The sequence below is a fragment of the Pristiophorus japonicus genome, chromosome 27 (genome assembly GCF_044704955.1).
Source record: "Pristiophorus japonicus isolate sPriJap1 chromosome 27, sPriJap1.hap1, whole genome shotgun sequence".
In the NCBI taxonomy this organism is placed as follows: Eukaryota; Metazoa; Chordata; class Chondrichthyes; family Pristiophoridae; genus Pristiophorus; species Pristiophorus japonicus.
In genome coordinates this window covers 7448325-7466542 of record NC_092003.1, presented here as the reverse complement: position 1 = coordinate 7466542, position 18218 = coordinate 7448325, and positions in this window count along the sequence as shown.

Genomic DNA, 18218 nt, shown 5'->3' with positions numbered 1-18218 from the left:
CCGATGGGAATCTCCAATGCCCTGCTCCCGCTCTGACACTCCGCGGAAGACATTAACCGAGGCGGACTGGACCAGCAAATGTCCTTTTGTATTGCAATATTAACCATGGAGTGGCCCTCTCGCCAAATCGTGCCGTTCCCTATATCGGTAGTATAGACATTTCGGGTACCTCGTTCACTGTAAATTGCCGAATTTTTGCCATGTCTTATTTAAACAATGTTTATTTTATTCGTTAAGCTTCATAATTTAATATTTGCCGAAGTGACTGTGCCCCCCCCGCCCCGAGATCTCCCACCCCCCCCCACAATTCCCCCTCCTCCCCCCCCCAGGTCCATGTGTCAGTCAGCCCGTGGTTTTATGTCCTTCCCGATTCCCCCAGGCCCCCGACGCAGCCGATTGGCCGAATCCCGGTGTGAAGCCGAGGTTGGGGTCGCCACACCCCGCAGGCTCTGCGATGGGCCCAGGCCCCTCGGCCCAAGCACGCTGCTCCAGTCTCTCGTCAGCCCTTCCTACCTTCCCCCCCCCTCCCCCCCCCTCTCCATCATCACACTGTAAACATTTCCCCCCTCCCCACCCCCCACTGCAACTCCAGCTACCCAATCTCTCCACACACCCACCCGCAAACTACATCCCCATAGTCCCCCCCCCCACTGACCCACCTTCTCCCCATCTCCCCCCCCCCCCCCCCACTGACCCACCTTCTCCCCGTGTCCCCCACCGGCCCACCTTCTCCCCATCTCCCCCACCGGCCCACCTTCTCCCCATCTCCCCCCCCCCCCCCCCCCCACTGACCCACCTTCTCCCCCATCTCCCCCCCCCCCCCCCAACTGACCCACCTTCTCCCCATATCCCCCACTGACCCACCTTCTCCCCATCTCCCCCCCCCCCCCCCACCGGCCCACCTTCTCCCCATCTCCCCCACCCACTGACCCACCTTCTCCCCGTGTCCCCCACTGACCCACCTTCTCCCCATCTCCCCCCCCCCCCACTGACACACCTTCTCCCCATCTCCCCCCCCCCCCACTGACCCACCTTCTCCCCATCTCCCCCCCCCACCCCCACTGACCCACCTTCTCCCCATCTCCCCCCCCCCCCCACTGACCCACCTTCTCCCATCTCCCCCCCCCACTGACCCACCTTCTCCCCATCTCCCCCCCCCACTGACCCACCTTCTCCCCATCTCCCCCCCCCACTGACCCACCTTCTCCCTATCTCCCCCCCCCACCACTGACCCACCTTCTCCCCATCTCCCCCCCCCCACTGACCCACCTTCTCCCCATCTCCCCCCCCCACTGACCCACCTTCTCCCCATCTCCCCCCCCCACTGACCCACCTTCTCCCCATCTCCCCCCCCCACTGACCCACCTTCTCCCTATCTCCCCCCCCCACCACTGACCCACCTTCTCCCCATCTCCCCCACCCCCCCACTGACACACCTTCTCCCCATCTCCCCCCCCCCACTGACCCACCTTCTCCCCATCTCCCCCCCCCCACTGACCCACCTTCTCCCCATCTCCCCCCCCCCACTGACCCACCTTCTCCCCATCTCCCCCCCCCACCACTGACACACCTTCTCCCCATCTCCCCCCCCCACTGACCCACCTTCTCCCCATCTCCCCCCCCCACTGACCCACCTTCTCCCCATCTCCCCCACCCCCCCACTGACCCACCTTCTCCCCATCTCTCCCACTGACACACCTTCTCCCCATCTCCCCCCCCCCACTAACCCACCTTCTCCCCATCTCTCCCACTGACACACCTTCTCCCCATCTCCCCCCCCCACTGACCCACCTTCTCCCCGTGTCCCCCACTGACCCACCTTCTCCCCATCTCCCCCCCCCCCACTGACCCACCTTCTCCCCATCTCCCCCACTGACACACCTTCTCCCCATCTCCCCCCCCCCACTGACCCACCTTCTCCCCATCTCCCCCCCCCACTGACACACCTCCCCATCTCCCCCCCCCACTGACCCACCTTCTCCCCATCTCCCCCCCCCACTGACCCACCTTCTCCCCATCTCCCCCCCCCACTGACCCACCTTCTCCCCATCTCCCCCCCCCCACTGACCCACCTTCTCCCCATCTCCCCCCTCCCACTGACCCACCTTCTCCCCGTGTCCCCCACTGACCCACCTTCTCCCCATCTCCTGTAACCCAGCGGGCTGGAGGAGACTCGACACTGTTGAGCTCCGCACCCACTGCCCACGATTGTTGTGGGGCTGTAAAGTGCTGTATAGAATGACAGCCATTCGGCCCATCGAGCCTGTGCTTGCTCTGTGAAAGGGCGATCCCATTAGTCCCACTCCCCTCCCCCCCCGCTCTTTCCCCGTTGCCCCGCACAATTTTCCTTTTCACTTACTTATCCAATTTCCTTTTACTGTTACCGTTGAATGTGCTCCCACCGCCCTTTCAAGCAGCACGTTCCAGACCTCGCTGTGTAATAAAACACTCTCCTCATCGCCCCTCTGGTACTTTTGCCGATTTATCTTAAATCTGTGTCCCTCTGGCTACTATTTCCAGTTTTTCTCCATCCACACGCTCTAAACCCCTCATGATTTTGAATACCTCGATCAAATATCTCCTCCTCCAAGGAGAACAACCCCGGCTTCTCCAGTCTCTCCACGTAACTACAGTCCCTCATCCCTGGAACCATTCTGGTCAATCTCCTCTGCACCCTCTCCTTCACATCCTTCCTAAAGTGCGGGGCCCAGAAGAACAGGGCAACGTCTCGATTTAAAGCATCTCCTTGTTTTCAAATCCCTCCGTGGCCCTCGTCCCTATTGCTGTAATCTCCTCCAGCCCCACAACCCACCCCCAACAAAACCATGAGGGGTTCGGACAGAGTAGAACGAGAGAAACAGTTCCCGTTGGCAGAAGGGCCAAGAACCAGAGGACACATAAGAACATAAGAACTAGGAGCAGGAGTCGGCCATTCGGCCCCTCGAGCCTGCTCCGCCATTTAATAAGATCATGGCTGGTCCGATCATGGACTCAGCTCCACTTCCCCGCCCACTCCCCAGAAACACTTATCGGTTAAGAAACTGTATCTCTGTCTTAAATTTATTCAATGTCCCGGCTTCCACAGCTCTCTGAGGCAGCGAATTCCACAGATTTACAACCCTCTGAGAGAAGAAATTCCTCCTCATCTCAGTTTTAAATGGGCGGCCCCTTATTCTAAGACCATGCCCCCTAGTTCTAGTCTCCCCCATCGGTGGAAACATCCTCTCTGCATCCACCTTGTCAAGCCCCCTCATAATCTTATACGTTTCGATAAGATCACCTCTCATTCTTCTGAACTCCAATGAGTAGAGGCCCAACCTCCTCAACCTTTCCTCGTAAGTCAACCCCCTCATCCCCGGAATCAACCGAGTGAACCTTCTCTGAACTGCCTCCACAGCAAATATATCAGATTTAAGGCGATTGGCAGAAGAACCAAAGGCGACACGAGGAGAAACGTTTTTACGCAGCGAGTGGTTGGGATCTGGAATGCGCTGCCTGAGAGGGCGGTGGAGGCAGACTCAATCGTGGCTTTCCAAAGGGAGTTGGATAAGTGTATGAAGGGAAAACATTGCAGGGCAACGGGGAAAGGGCGGGGGGAGTGGGACTGGCTGAGGGGCTCTTGCAGAGAGCCGGCAGGGGCTCGTCGGGCCCAATGGCCTCCTTCTGTGCTGTAACCCTTCTATGAACTCTGACCTCTGGCCTATGAACATTTTTCATCGCCATGCCTTCAAACGTCGACAAGTCACGTAGTGGTCCCTCGGATTCTCTCTCTCTCTCTTTTCCGTGCAGGTTTTTTCATGTGTAAACCTTCTCCCCACACACCACTGCCCCACCCCAACCCGTGCAAAGGGGTTAAAGTTCAGGGCGCGCTGGCTTAGCTCTGGGCGAGGCGGTGGACAAAGGGCATACCGCGGGGGGCAGGGGCACTCGGACGCTGTTGTGGTATATAAACCGTATTTATTGCTGTTGACTGTGCTGGTCCCGGTGTTCGCGACTCTACCTTGTACTGTAGCCTCAAAAACAAAGAAAAAGTCACCTTTAAACGGAGCACGCCGCTTTACTTAATTTAGTCGTTCACGGGGATGTGGGCGTCGCCGACAAGGCCCGGCGTTTATCGCCCGTCCCTGGTCGCCCCTTGAGAAGGTGGTGGTGAGCCGCCGCCTTGAACCGCTGCAGTCCCGTGTGGTCGTAGAACCACAGACGTTTGCGGCACGGAGGGAGGCCATCTCGGCCCATCGTGTCCGCGCCGGACGACCAAGAGCCGCCCGGCCTAATCCCACTTTCCTGCTCTCGGTCCGTAGCCCTGTCGGTTACAAGCGCACATCCCAAGTACTGTTTAAATGTGGTGAGGGTTTCTGCCTCTACCACCCTTTCAGGCCGTGAGTTCCACCCCAGACCCCCACCACCCTCTGGGTGAAGACATTTCCCCTCAAATCCCCTCTAAACCTCCCCCCAATTACTTTAAATCTGTGCCCCCCTGGTTGTTGACCCTTCTGCCAAGGGAAACAGGTCCGTCCTATCCACTCTATCCAGGCCCCCTCATCATTTTATACACCTCAATCAGGTCTCCCCTCAGCCTCCTCTGTTCCAAAGAAAACAACCCCAGCCTATCCAATCTTTCCTCATCGCTAAAATTCTCCAGTCCCGGCAACATCCTGGTAAATCTCCTCTGTTCCCTGTGGTGAAGGTGCTCCCACAATGCTGACTTTGTCGTGGCAGGATTGTTATACAACTGAGTGTCTCGCTGGGCCATTTCAGAGGGGCCGTTAAGAGTCAAACACATTGCTGTGGGGTCTGGAGTCACATATCGGCCAGACCGGGTAAGGGCGATAGATTTCCTTCCCTAAAGGGACACTGGTGAACCAGATCGATTATTACGACAATCCGATGGTTTCATGGTCACCACTACTGAGACTAGTTTCTTCAATCCCAGATTTATTTAATGAACTGAATTTAAATCCCCCAGCTGACCGTGGCGGGGATTCGAACACTTGCCGTCTCGACATTGTTCACTGAAAGGATTTTCACAGTGGTTTGCAAGAGGCATGCTCTGAGACACTGAACGGTAACTGTTGCTCGGGACTCCTGACTCACGCCTCGAGTGCGTTACACGGCGCGAGCGGGAACATGTTACGCGCTAAGTGCCTCCCGACGTCCCAAAGCGCTTTCACAGTACTTTCTTGGGGGGGGGGGGGGGGGGGTGGTACAGTCACTGTTGCAATGTAGGTAACGCCAATTTGTTCACAGCAAGCTCCCACAAACAGCAGTGACCTACTGAATGGTTAATGGGGACAGGAGGAGGCCATTCAGTCCCCCGAGCCTGTTCCGCCATTCGGTGAGATCATGGCTGATCTCCGACCTGACTCCGTCCACCTTTGGCCCATATCCTTTAATATCCTTTGGCTAACAAGCTCGCAATCTCAGATTTTAAAATTAATTAAGCCAGCACCAATTGCCGTTTGCGGAAGAGAGTTCCAAACTTCCCCTAACCCTTTCTGTGTAGAAATGTTTCCGAATTTCACTCCTAATTTTTAGACTCTGCCCCCTCATCCTAGACTCCCCAACCAGCGTAAATAGCCCCCCTCTCAGTTCCCCGTTAATATCCTGAAAACTTTGATCAGATTGCCCCTTAAACTTCTAAATTCCAGGGAATACAACCCTAGTTGGTGTAAAATCTCCTCGGAACTTAACCCTCGAAGTCCGGGTATCATTCTGGTCATGCTACACTGCACTCCCACCAAGTGCCGCAGGGATCAGTGCTGGGGCCCCAACTATTTACAATCTATATTAACGACTTGGAAGAAGGGACTGAGTGTAACGTAGCCAAGTTTGCTGATGATACAAAGATGGGAGGAAAAGCAATGTGTGAGGAGGACACAAAAAATCTGCAAAAGGACATAGACAGGCTAAGTGAGTGGGCAAAAATTTGGCAGATGGAGTATAATGTTGGAAAGTGCGAGGTCATGCACTTTGGCAGAAAAAAATCAAAGAGCAAGTTATTATTTAAATGGGGAAAGATTGCAAAGTGCCGCAGTACAGCGGGACCTGGGGGTACTTGTGCATGAAACACAAATGGTTAGTATGCAGGTACAGCAAGTGATCAGGAAGGCCAATGGTATCTTGGCCGTTATTGCAAAGGGGATGGAGTATAAAAGCAGGGAAGTCTTGCTACAGTTACACAGGGTATTGGTGAGGCCACACCTGGAGTACTGCGTGCAGTTTTGGTTTCCATATTTACGAAAGGATACACTTGCTTTGGAGGCAGTTCAGAGAAGGTTCACTGGGTTGATTCCAGGGATGAGGGGGTTGACTTATGAGGAAAGGTTGAGGAGGTTGGGCCTCTTCATTGGAATTCAGAAGAATGAGAGGTGATCTTATCGAAACGTATAAGATTATGAGGGGGCTCGACAAGGTGGATGCAGAGAGGGATGTTTCCACTGATGGGGGAGACTAGAACTAGGGGGCATGGTCTTAGAATAAGGGGCCGCCCATTTAAAACTGAGATGAGGAGAAATTTCTTCTCTCAGAGGGTTGTAAATCTGTGGAATTTGCTGCCTCAGAGAGCTGTGGAAGCCGGGACATTGAATAAATTTAAGACAGAAATAGACAGTTTCTTAAACGATAAGGGGATAAGGGGTTATGGGAAGCGGGCGGAGAAGTGGAGCTGAGTCCATGATCGGATCAGCCATGATCATATTAAATGGAGGAGCTGACTCGAGGGGCCGTATGGCCTACTCCTGCTCCTATTATGTTTTTATGTCCTCCCTAAGGTGTGGTGCCCAGAACTGCTCACAGTGCTCCAGCTGTGGTCTAACCAGGGCTCTGTACAGCTGCAGCGTAACTTCTACCCCCTTGTATTGTAGTCCTCTCGATATCCAGGCCAACATTCCATCAGCCTTACTTAATCTGTTTTTTAGTGATGTTGGTTGAGGGATAAATATTGGCCCCAGGACACCGGGGAGAACTCCCTAGTAATCTGTCCGAGTTTAATGGTGCTGGGGTGGAGTTTGGGTCTGGTAAGGTCCCATTGCCCATCCACTTGATACCCATCAGTACCGAAGGCTTCATGAGCTGAAGCATGGATTGGTTACCTGGACTGTCCATCCTAGCCGGAGTCCAATGTCCTCGGGAGTGTAACACCCTGACTCCACCCACTGCCCCGTCTCCGCCCCCTGCCTCAGCTCATCCGCTGCTGAAGCCCTCATCCATGCCTTTGTTACCTCCAAACTTGACTATTCCAACGCACTCCTGGCCAGCCTCCCAAATTCTACCCGATGTAAACTAGAGGTGATCCAAAACTCTGCTGCCCCGTGTCCTAACTCGCACCGAGTCCCGCTCACCCATCACCCCCTGTGCTCGCTGCCTCGTGTCCTAACTCGCACCGAGTCCCGCTCACCCATCACCCCCTGTGCTCGCTGACCCCGTGTCCTAACTCGCACCGAGTCCCGCTCACCCATCACCCCCTGTGCTCACTGCCCCCGTGTCCTAACTCGCACCGAGTCCCGCTCACCCATCACCCCCTGTGCTCACTGCCCCCGTGTCCTAACTCGCACCAAGTCCCACTCACCCATCACCCCCTGTGCTCACTGACCTACATTGGCTCCTGGTTAAGCAACGCCTCGATTTCAAAATTCTCATCCTTGTTTACAAATCCCTCCATGGCCCTCGCCCCTCCCTATCTCTGTAATCCCCTCCAGCCCCACAACCCCCCCGAGATGTCTGCGCTCCTCTAATTCTGCCCTCCTGAGCATCCCTGATTATAATCGCTCCACCATCGGTGGCCGTGCCTTCTGTTGCCTGGGCCCCAAGCTCTGGAACTCCCTCCCTAAACCTCTCCGCCTCTCTCTCCTCCTTCGAGACGCTCCTTAAAACCGACCTCATTGACCCAGCTTTTGGTCACCTGCTGTAATTTCTCCTTATGCGGCTCGGTGTCAAATTTTTAGCTCATAGTGCGCCGTGGGATGTTTCACTACGTTAAAGGCGCTATATAAATACACGTTGGTGGTGAGGGAGGGGAAACTGCATTCCTTTTATCGGGCGGCCAGTGACACGGCAGTCGGAGCTGAGGATTGAAGGAGCACTGACAAGCTGATTGCGTTACAGCCGCCTGTTTGAGGTCCCCTCAAAGGCCGAGGGCAGGACAGGCTGGAAATTCCCTCCCGGCAGTCCGAGAGGGGATGAGACCCACGCTACTCGCGATGAATAAAGACGGCCGGGGAAAATTCACCCCCCCCCCCCACACCGTGCCCGACTGGGCGCGAGTCTTGCAAACAAAGCGTGTGGAGTGAGAGTGGGATTGTGAAAGGAAAGATGTGCATCTCGACAGCTCCTCTCTCTATCACCGGACGTCTCCGAGAGCTTTGCAGCCAATGAAGTACATCGGATATACGGCCCAGAAACAGGCCATTGGGCCCAACCAGTCCATGCCGGCGTTTATGCTCCACTCGAGCCTCCTCCCGTCTTTCCTCATCTAAATCTATCAGCATAACCCTCTATTCCTGTCTCCCTCATATATTTATCCAGCTCCCCCTTAAATGCATTGATACTATTCGCCTCAACCCCTCCCTGTGGCAGCGAGCTCCACATTCTCACCCCTCTCTGGGTAACTGGGCCTGTATTCACTGGAGTTCAGAAGAATGAGAGGGGATCTCACACAAACGTATAAAATTCTGACGGGATTGGACAGGTTCGATGCAGGAAGAATGTTTCCGATGTTGGGGAAGTCCAGAACCAGGGGTCACAGTCTAAGGATAAGGGGTAAGCCATTTAGGACCGAGATGAGGAGAAACTTCTTCACTCAGAGAATTGTGAACCTGTGGAATTCTCTACCACAGAAAGTTGTTGAGGCCAATTCATTAAATATATTCAAAAGGGAGTTAGATGTAGTCCTTACTACTCGGGGGATCAAGGGGTATGGCGAGAAAGCAGGAATGGGATACTGAACTCATTGAATGGCGGTGCAGGCTCGAAGAGCCAAATGGCCTACTCCTGCACCTATTTTCTATGTTTTCTTCTTTCTAAGAAGTTTCTCCTGAATTCCCCATTGGATTTCTGGATGACTATCTTATATTGATGGCCTCTAGTTATGCTCTTCCCCACAAGTGGAAACACTCTCTCTGTATCCACTCGATCAAAACCTTTCATCATTTTAAAGACCTCTATTAGGTCACCCCTCAGCCTTTTTTCAAGAGAAAAGAGACCCAGCCTGTTCATCCTTTCCTGATATGTATACAATGTTCGCATTTCTGGTATCCTTGTAAATCTCTGCGCCCTCTCCAGTGCCTCCATATCCTTTGTATAATACGGCGACCAGAACTGTACGCAGTGCTCCAAGCGTGGTCTCACCCAGGTTCCATGTAGGTTTAGTGTAACTTCCCAACTTTTCAATTCTATCTTCTGGAGTGCAGTAACCGATGTAACGTTGGCCCCTCCCAGCCCCTGGTTAAATATCTCGCTGTCGCCCACGGTCCAGAATTGCCGTGGAACCCGTGACCCCAGACACGTCTGCCTCATTGTAACGTGTGCACTGGTGAGGATGCTCACGGGTTGGTAGAGCTGTTGAGTTGGGGAGGGGCTTAGCCAGTCACGTGATGTTCACAAGACTCAATAAAACCCCGGCCAGTTGGGTTCGGGGGGATCCACGATGGGGCAGGTGGTTGTGAGCCTGGTGGATGAACCGGTAATATGTCGTGTGATTGTTAAACCTTTTGCTAATAAACCAACTGGTTCTTAATAGCAATGTGTTGCTATGAATTCTTAAGCAAAGACCCCACGAAGCAAATACATTACACTCATCGTGGATGACCTCAACCCAACTGGCCGGGGTTTTATTGAGTCTTGTGAACATCATGTGACTGGCTAAGCCCCTCCCCACTCAACAGCTCTACAACTATTTTTATATAATATTAAATCGAGTGCCTCCTTTTGTAAGGGCACCAAGACCCACACATTAACAATGTAATCTTGTCAAATCAAATTAGAATTTGGTTCCCGGGGGTGGACAATGCACTCCAGTCCCTCTGGCGCCCACCTCTCGCGGAAGGCCGCGAGCATACTGGTGGACACCGCGTGCTCCATCTCCAGGGACACCCTGGCTCGGATGTAACCGTGGACGAGAGGCAGGCAGTCGGGCTGAACGACTCTCCTCGACCGCCCGCTGCCTGGACCGGCTGATGGCTCCCTTGGCCATGCCCAGGAGGAGGCCCTCGGACCTGCCCGCTCCCATCCGCACAGAGTACCCAAAGATCAGGAGTGTGGGACTGAAGCGCAGCCAGAATTTGAGGAGCAGCCCCTTCAGATATTGGAACAGGGGGCTGCAACCTCACACACTGACCGTAGAAAATGCAGGCGGCCCGTGAGTCCGTGAACCAGGGCTGCTCCGTGCAACACCCTCCAGGCCAAGTCCCCGATAGATAGTGGGAGGACTCACGCGTAGAGTGCCTTCCATCGGGGACCCCCGCCTCCTCCGGACGGCAAGATGGCGCGCCATGGCGTGTCCGGACGGAAAGTGGAGAGCGTGCGAGAGTCTCATCACCATCATAGGCAGTCCCTCGGAATCGAGGAAGACTTGCTTCCACTCTTAACATGAGTCCTTAGGTGGCTGAACAGTCCAATACAGGAACCACAGTCCCTGTCACAGGGTGGGACAGACAGTGGTTGAGGGAAGGGGAGGGTGGGACAGGTGCTATATCAATGCAAGTCTTTCTTGCTATCTGCCCGTCAATACATCCGATTCCCGGCATTGTCTGACGGGAAATACAGCGTCCTCCGAAGCTGTACCCTTCGTACACGAGCAACGACATCGACCCTCAGACAGTCTACACAAGACAGGCGGCTCATAAACCTGCCCCAGTACAGTGTATAAACCCCACATACCCCCCGCCATCATCATCATAGGCAGTCCCTCGCAATCGAGGAAGACTTGCTTCCACTCTTAACATGAGTCCTTAGGTGGCTGAACAGTCCAATATGGGAACCACAGTCCCTGTCACAGGTGGGACAGACAGTGGTTGAGGGAAGGGGAGGGTGGGACTGGTTTGCCGCACGCTCCTTCCGCTGCCTGCGCTTGGTCTCTGCATGCTCTCGGCGACGAGACTCGAGGTGCTCAGCGCCCTCCCGGATGCACTTCCTCCACTTAGGGCGGACTGGTCTTTGGCCGGGGACTCCCAGGTGTCGGTGGGGATGTTGCACTTTATCAGGGAGGCTTTGAGGGTGTCCCTTGTAACGTTTCCTCTGCCCACCTTTGGCTCGTTTGCCGTGATGGAGTTCCGAGTAGAGCGCTTGCTTTGGGAGCCTCGTGTCTGGGGGCATGCAGACAATGTGGCCCTGCCCAGCGGAGCTGATCGAGTGTGGTCAGCCCGTACAGGAATCCCCTCCGCGTCGAACCAAAAGGCACGGAGGGTTGCGCACGCGAACCGGTGCAGACATTACAGCGGTGTCGCGATACACACAGCCCTAATTCTAATGCCAAGGTTTCTCAGTACATCCTTGCTCTTTACAAGAGCCCCCGGGGCAAGGATATAATTCCTTCCAGCACCCGATTGCTGCTTGTAAAACATAACAGATCGCCTGTCTCAGTATGCTGTCACTTCGCAGATTTAACAAGAGAGGCATTCAGCCATCGAGATAGCAATTGTCGCTTTCCAATCCTTGCTACAAAGCACAACACTCTCCGTGTTGAAAGCCTCCTTTCTAGCGAGAGAGCAATGAATGTAGCCCTTCATTTGCTTTAATTGCCCTGTTAATCGCCCCGTCTGTGTCTCTCTCTAATGTCTGTGAGACGGAGCTTGGCCTGGGTGAGGGAGACACCGTCGCTCTCTGTTGGGATGCAGACTGAGACGCCCCACGTTCTTTAAATGTCAGCCGTGGCTCAGTGGGTAGCACGCGAGACCGGCTCCAGAGACACGAGCACAAAAATCCAGGCTCACCCACCCCAGGGCAGTGCTGAGGGAGCGCCGCACTGCGCTGTCGGAGGAGCAGTGCTGAGGGAGCGCCGCACTGTCAGAGGGGCAGTACTGAGGGAGCGCCGTACTGTCGGAGGGGCAGTACTGAGGGAGCGCCGTACTGTCGGAGGGGCAGTACTGAGGGAGCGCCGTACTGTCGGAGGGGCAGTACTGAGGGAGCGCCTTACTGTCGGAGGGGCAGTACTGAGGGAGCGCCGTACTGTCGGAGGGGCAGTACTGAGGGAGCGCCGTACTGTCGGAGGGGCAGTACTGAGGGAGCGCCATACTGTCGGAGGGGCAGTGCTGAGGGAGCGCCACACTGTCGGAGGGGCAGTACTGAGGGAGCGCCGTACTGTCGGAGGGGCAGTACTGAGGGAGCGCCATACTGTCGGAGGGGCAGTACTGAGGGAGCGCCATACTGTCGGAGGGGCAGTACTGAGGGAGCGCCGCACTGCGCTGTCGGAGGGGCAGTGCTGAGGGAGCGGCGCACTGTCGGAGGGGCAGTACTGAGGGAGCGCCGCACTGTCGGAGGGGCAGTACTGAGGGAGCGCCGCACTGTCGGAGGGGCAGTACTGAGGGAGTGCCGTACTGTCGGAGGGGCAGTACTGAGGGAGTGCCACACTGTCGGAGGGGCAGTGCTGAGGGAGTGCCACACTGTCGGAGGGGCAGTGCTGAGGGAGCGCCACACTGTCGGAGGGGCAGTACTGAGGGAGCGCCGCACTGTCGGAGGGGCAGTACTGAGGGAGTGCCGTACTGTCGGAGGGGCAGTACTGAGGGAGCGCCATACTGTCGGAGGGGCAGTACTGAGGGAGCGCCGCACTGCGCTGTCGGAGGGGCAGTGCTGAGGGAGCGCCGCACTGCGCTGTCGGAGGGGCAGTGCTGAGGGAGCGCCATACTGCGCTGTCGGAGGGGCAGTACTGAGGGAGCGCCGTACTGCGCTGTCGGAGGGGCAGTACTGAGGGAGCGCCATACTGTTTGAGGGGCAGTACTGAGGGAGTGCCGTACTGTCGGAGGGGCAGTACTGAGGGAGCGCCGCACTGTCGGAGAGGCAGTACTGAGGGAGTGCTGCACTGTCGGAGGGGCAGTACTGAGGGAGCACTGCACTGTCGGAGGGGCAGTACTGAGGGAGCACTGCACTGTCGGAGGGGCAGTACTGAGGGAGTGCTGCACTGTCGGAGGGGCAGTACTGAGGGAGCACTGCACTGTCGGAGGGGCAGTACTGAGGGAGTGCTGCACTGTCAGAGGGGCAGTACTGAGGGAGCGCTGCACTGTCGGAGGGGCAGTACTGAGGGAGTGCTGCACTGTCGGAGGGGCAGTACTGAGGGAGTGCCGCACTGTCGGAGGGGCAGTACTGAGGGAGCGCCGTACTGTCGGAGGGGCGGTACTGAGGGAGCGCCGCACTGTCGGAGGGGCAGTGCTGAGGGAGCGCCGCACTGTCGGAGGGGCAGTGCTGAGGGAGCGCCGCACTGTCGGAGGGGCAGTGCTGAGGGAGCGCCGCACTGCGCTGTCGGAGGGGCAGTGCTGAGGGAGCGCCGCACTGTCGGAGGGGCAGTACTGAGGGAGCGCCGCACTGTCGGAGGGGCAGTACTGAGGGAGCGCCATACTGTCGGAGGGGCAGTACTGAGGGAGCGCCGCACTGCGCTGTCGGAGGGGCAGTGCTGAGGGAGCGCCGCACTGTCGGAGGGGCAGTACTGAGGGAGCGCCGCACTGTCGGAGGGGCAGTACTGAGGGAGCGCCGCACTGTCGGAGGGGCAGTACTGAGGGAGTGCCGTACTGTCGGAGGGGCAGTACTGAGGGAGTGCCACACTGTCGGAGGGGCAGTGCTGAGGGAGTGCCACACTGTCGGAGGGGCAGTGCTGAGGGAGCGCCACACTGTCGGAGGGGCAGTACTGAGGGAGCGCCGCACTGTCGGAGGGGCAGTACTGAGGGAGTGCCGTACTGTCGGAGGGGCAGTACTGAGGGAGCGCCATACTGTCGGAGGGGCAGTACTGAGGGAGCGCCATACTGTCGGAGGGGCAGTACTGAGGGAGCGCCGCACTGCGCTGTCGGAGGGGCAGTGCTGAGGGAGCGCCGCACTGCGCTGTCGGAGGGGCAGTGCTGAGGGAGCGCCATACTGCGCTGTCGGAGGGGCAGTACTGAGGGAGCGCCGCACTGTCGGAGGGGCAGTACTGAGGGAGCGCCATACTGTCGGAGGGGCAGTACTGAGGGAGTGCTGCACTGTCGGAGGGGCAGTACTGAGGGAGCACTGCACTGTCGGAGGGGCAGTACTGAGGGAGCACTGCACTGTCGGAGGGGCAGTACTGAGGGAGTGCTGCACTGTCGGAGGGGCAGTACTGAGGGAGCACTGCACTGTCGGAGGGGCAGTACTGAGGGAGTGCTGCACTGTCGGAGGGGCAGTGCTGAGGGAGCGCCGCACTGCGCTGTCGGAGGGGCAGTGCTGAGGGTGCGCCGCACTGTCGGAGGGGCAGTACTGAGGGAGCGCCGCACTGTCGGAGAGGCAGTACTGAGGGAGCGCCGCACTGTCGGAGGGGCAGTACTGAGGGAGTGCCGTACTGTCGGAGGGGCAGTACTGAGGGAGTGCCGTACTGTCGGAGGGGCAGTACTGAGGGAGCGCCACACTGTCGGAGTGGCAGTACTGAGGGAGTGCCGTACTGTCGGAGGGGCAATACTGAGGGAGCGCCATACTGTCGGAGGGGCAGTACTGAGGGAGCGCCATACTGTCGGAGGGGCAGTACTGAGGGAGCGCCGCACTGCGCTGTCGGAGGGGCAGTACTGAGGGAGCGCCGCACTGCACTGTCGGAGGGGCAGTGCTGAGGGAGCGCCGCACTGCGCTGTCGGAGGGGCAGTACTGAGGGAGCGCCGCACTGCGCTGTCGGAGGGGCAGTACTGAGGGAGCGCAATACTGCGCTGTCGGAGGGGCAGTGCTGAGGGAGCGCAATACTGCGCTGTCGGAGGGGCAGTACTGACGGAGCGCCGTACTGTCGGAGGGGCAGTACTGAGGGAGCGCCATACTGTCGGAGGGGCAGTACTGAGGGAGTGCTGCACTGTCGGAGGGGCGGTACTGAGGGAGCGCCGTACTGTCGGAGGGGCAGTACTGAGGGAGCGCCGTACTGTCGGAGGGGCAGTACTGAGGGAGCGCCATACTGTCGGAGGGGCAGTACTGAGGGAGTGCTGCACTGTCGGAGGGGCAGTACTGAGGGAGCACTGCACTGTCGGAGGGGCAGTACTGAGGGAGCACTGCACTGTCGGAGGGGCAGTACTGAGGGAGTGCTGCACTGTCGGAGGGGCAGTACTGAGGGAGCACTGCACTGTCGGAGGGGCAGTACTGAAGGAGTGCTGCACTGTCGGAGGGGCAGTACTGAGGGAGCACTGCACTGTCGGAGGGGCAGTACTGAGGGAGTGCTGCACTGTCGGAGGGGCAGTACTGAGGGAGTGCTGCACTGTCGGAGTGGCAGTACTGAGGGAGCGCTGCATTGTCGGAGGGGCAGTACTGAGGGAGCGCTGCATTGTCGGAGGGGCAGTACTGAGGGAGCGCCGTACTGTCGGAGGGGCAGTACTGAGGGAGCCCCGCACTGTCGGAGGGGCAGTACTGAGGGAGCCCCGCACTGTCGGAGGGGCAGTACTGAGGGAGCCCCGCACTGTCGGAGGGGCGGTACTGAGGGAGCCCCGCACTGTCGGAGGGGCAGTACTGAGGGAGCGCCGCACTGTCGGAGGGGCAGTACTGAGGGAGCCCCGCACTGCGCTGTCGGAGGGGCAGTACTGAGGGAGCCCCGCACTGTCGGAGGGGCAGTACTGAGGGAGTGCCGCACTGTCGGAGGGGCAGTACTGAGGGAGCAGGTACAACATGGGGTTTGATACAGAGTAAAGCTCCCTCCGGTTTCCCTCCACCAGCTTTGGAGAAGGGGCCCTTACTCGCTGGAGGCAGGCCCGAATCGAACCGAGGTCACGGGGTCCAAAGGTCAACGGCCTGCCCCAGTTTCCTGGAATCTGAAGTTTGAAGAACACAGGTCCGTGAGAAGCGGAACAGGGAAGGGAGGATTTTCAGAAATTGCTTCACGACGGGGAAAGGGAGAAGCGGAACTGAGATCGCTCGAACTTTCTGCTGAATCACCGGGGCTCTCATTGAATCAGCATCTTTCGGTCAGGAGGCTGTAGTGGGTCACGGGGTCACTAACCTCTGACCTTACATTGCTTAACCACCATTGCTCGCTTACGCGGCCCCCCACAGGCACGTGCTCCGCTTGACCCTCACGCCACGGACACTCGCTGGGCTGAGGGTTCCCTGGGCCGGACTATTTGGCTGTGGGGGCATCGCGGCCCCGCCCTCGCCGGACGACCGCAACCCCCACCCTCCGCGCGACAGGGCTGTGAATCCGACTGCCGCCCCCACCCTGCCCCCCACCGTCCTGTTCCCCTTGCCCACCCCCCCGCCCCCCCCCAGTGCCCACCCTCTTCACCAGGAGAGCTGCCTCTCTCTCGCTCTCCTGCTCACCGGGCTATCATAGAATCAGAGAAAGCTACAACGCAGGAGGAGACCATTTCAGTCCATCGTGTCCGCTCCGGCCGACCAAGAGCCACCCGGCCTAACCCCACTTTCCCGCTCTCGGTCCGTAGCCCTGTCGGTTACAAGCGCACATCCCAAGTACTGTTTAAATGTGGTGAGGGTTTCTGCCTCTACCACCCTTTCAGGCCGTGAGTTCCGCCCCAGACCCCCACCACCCTCTGGGTGAAGACATTTCCCCTCTAACCCCCTCTAAACCTCCCCCCAATTACTTTAAATCTGTGCCCCCCTGGTTGTTGACCCCTCTGTCAAGGGAAACAGGTCCGTCCTATCCACTCTATCCAGGCCCCCTCATCATTTTATACACCTCAATCAGGTCTCCCCTCAGCCTCCTCTGTTCCAAGGTAAACAACCCCAGCCTATCCAATCTTTCCTCATCACTAAAATTCTCCAGTCCCGGCAACATCCTGGTAAATCTCCTCTGTACCCTCTCCAGTGTGATCACATCCTTCCTGTAATGTGGTGACCAGAACTGCACGCAGTACTCCAGCTGTGGCCTAACCAGTTCAAGCATAACCTCCCCACTCTTGTGTTCTATGCCTTGGCTAATAAAGGCAAGTATCCCGTGTGCCTTCTTAACCACTTTATCCACCTGGCCTGCTACCTTCAGGTATCTGTGGACCTGCACTCCCAGGTCCCTCTGATCCTCTACACTTCTCAGTGTCCTACCATTTAATGTGTATTCCCTTACCTTGTTAGTGCTCCCTGAATGCATTACCTCACACTTCTGAGGATTTAATTCTATTTGCTGTTGTTCTGCCCACCTGACTAGTCCATTGATATCTTCCTCATGGCTAAAGTTGTCAGGTCCATGCTTGCAAATCGAGTATCGGGGGCAGGGTCTGTGATGGGGAGGTGTGACCCGAGGTGTGGACCCCACTTCATGCATCAGATTAGGGCGTGTCGGCCGACTATTCGACCGCGGGGGGCATCAGAGCCATGCCACACCCTGAATAATGGGGGCTCCCCCGAGTTTTCCGGGCCAAAGTGTTCAGCCAATCAGGAGCTGGGATAGAAGTACTCGGGTTCCAACCTCAGTCTGTGCTGAGCGAGTCGGGAAGGAAGGGGAGTGGGTTCCTGTTCCTGTGGGATACTCCTGTGCTCGGAGCGAGGGACAGGATCCAACCCTTGCCGAGCTGTCCTGGGATGCTCATCGTCAAGGTTGGCAGACACTAAACCCGCGACCTCTGCCGCCTAGAAGGACAAGGGCAGCAGGCGCATGGGAACACCATCACCTCCATGTTCCCCTCCCAGTCCCACACACACTATCCCGACTTGGGAATATATCGGCCGTTCCTTCATCGTCGCTGGGTCACAATCCTGGAACTCCCTCCCCAACAGCACTGTGGGAGCACCTTCACCACACGGACTGCAGCGGTTCAAGAAGGCGGCTCACCACCACCTTCTCAAGGGGCGATTAGGGACGGGCGATAAATGCTGGGCCTTGCCCACATCCCATGAACCAATCAAAAATAATTAAAGGCTACTTGTGTGTGACATTGAAGCAATAATGCGTTAATGCAAGCTCCAGCTAGTCTTTAAAAGAAATTTATATAGCACCTTTAACAACCACCAGACGCCACAAAGCGCTTTACAGCCAATGAAGCACTTTTGGAGGGTAGTCACAGTTGTATTGTGGGAAACGCCAATTTGCGCACAGCAAGCTCCCACACACAGCAATGTGATAATGACCCAAATCATCTGTTTTAGTGATG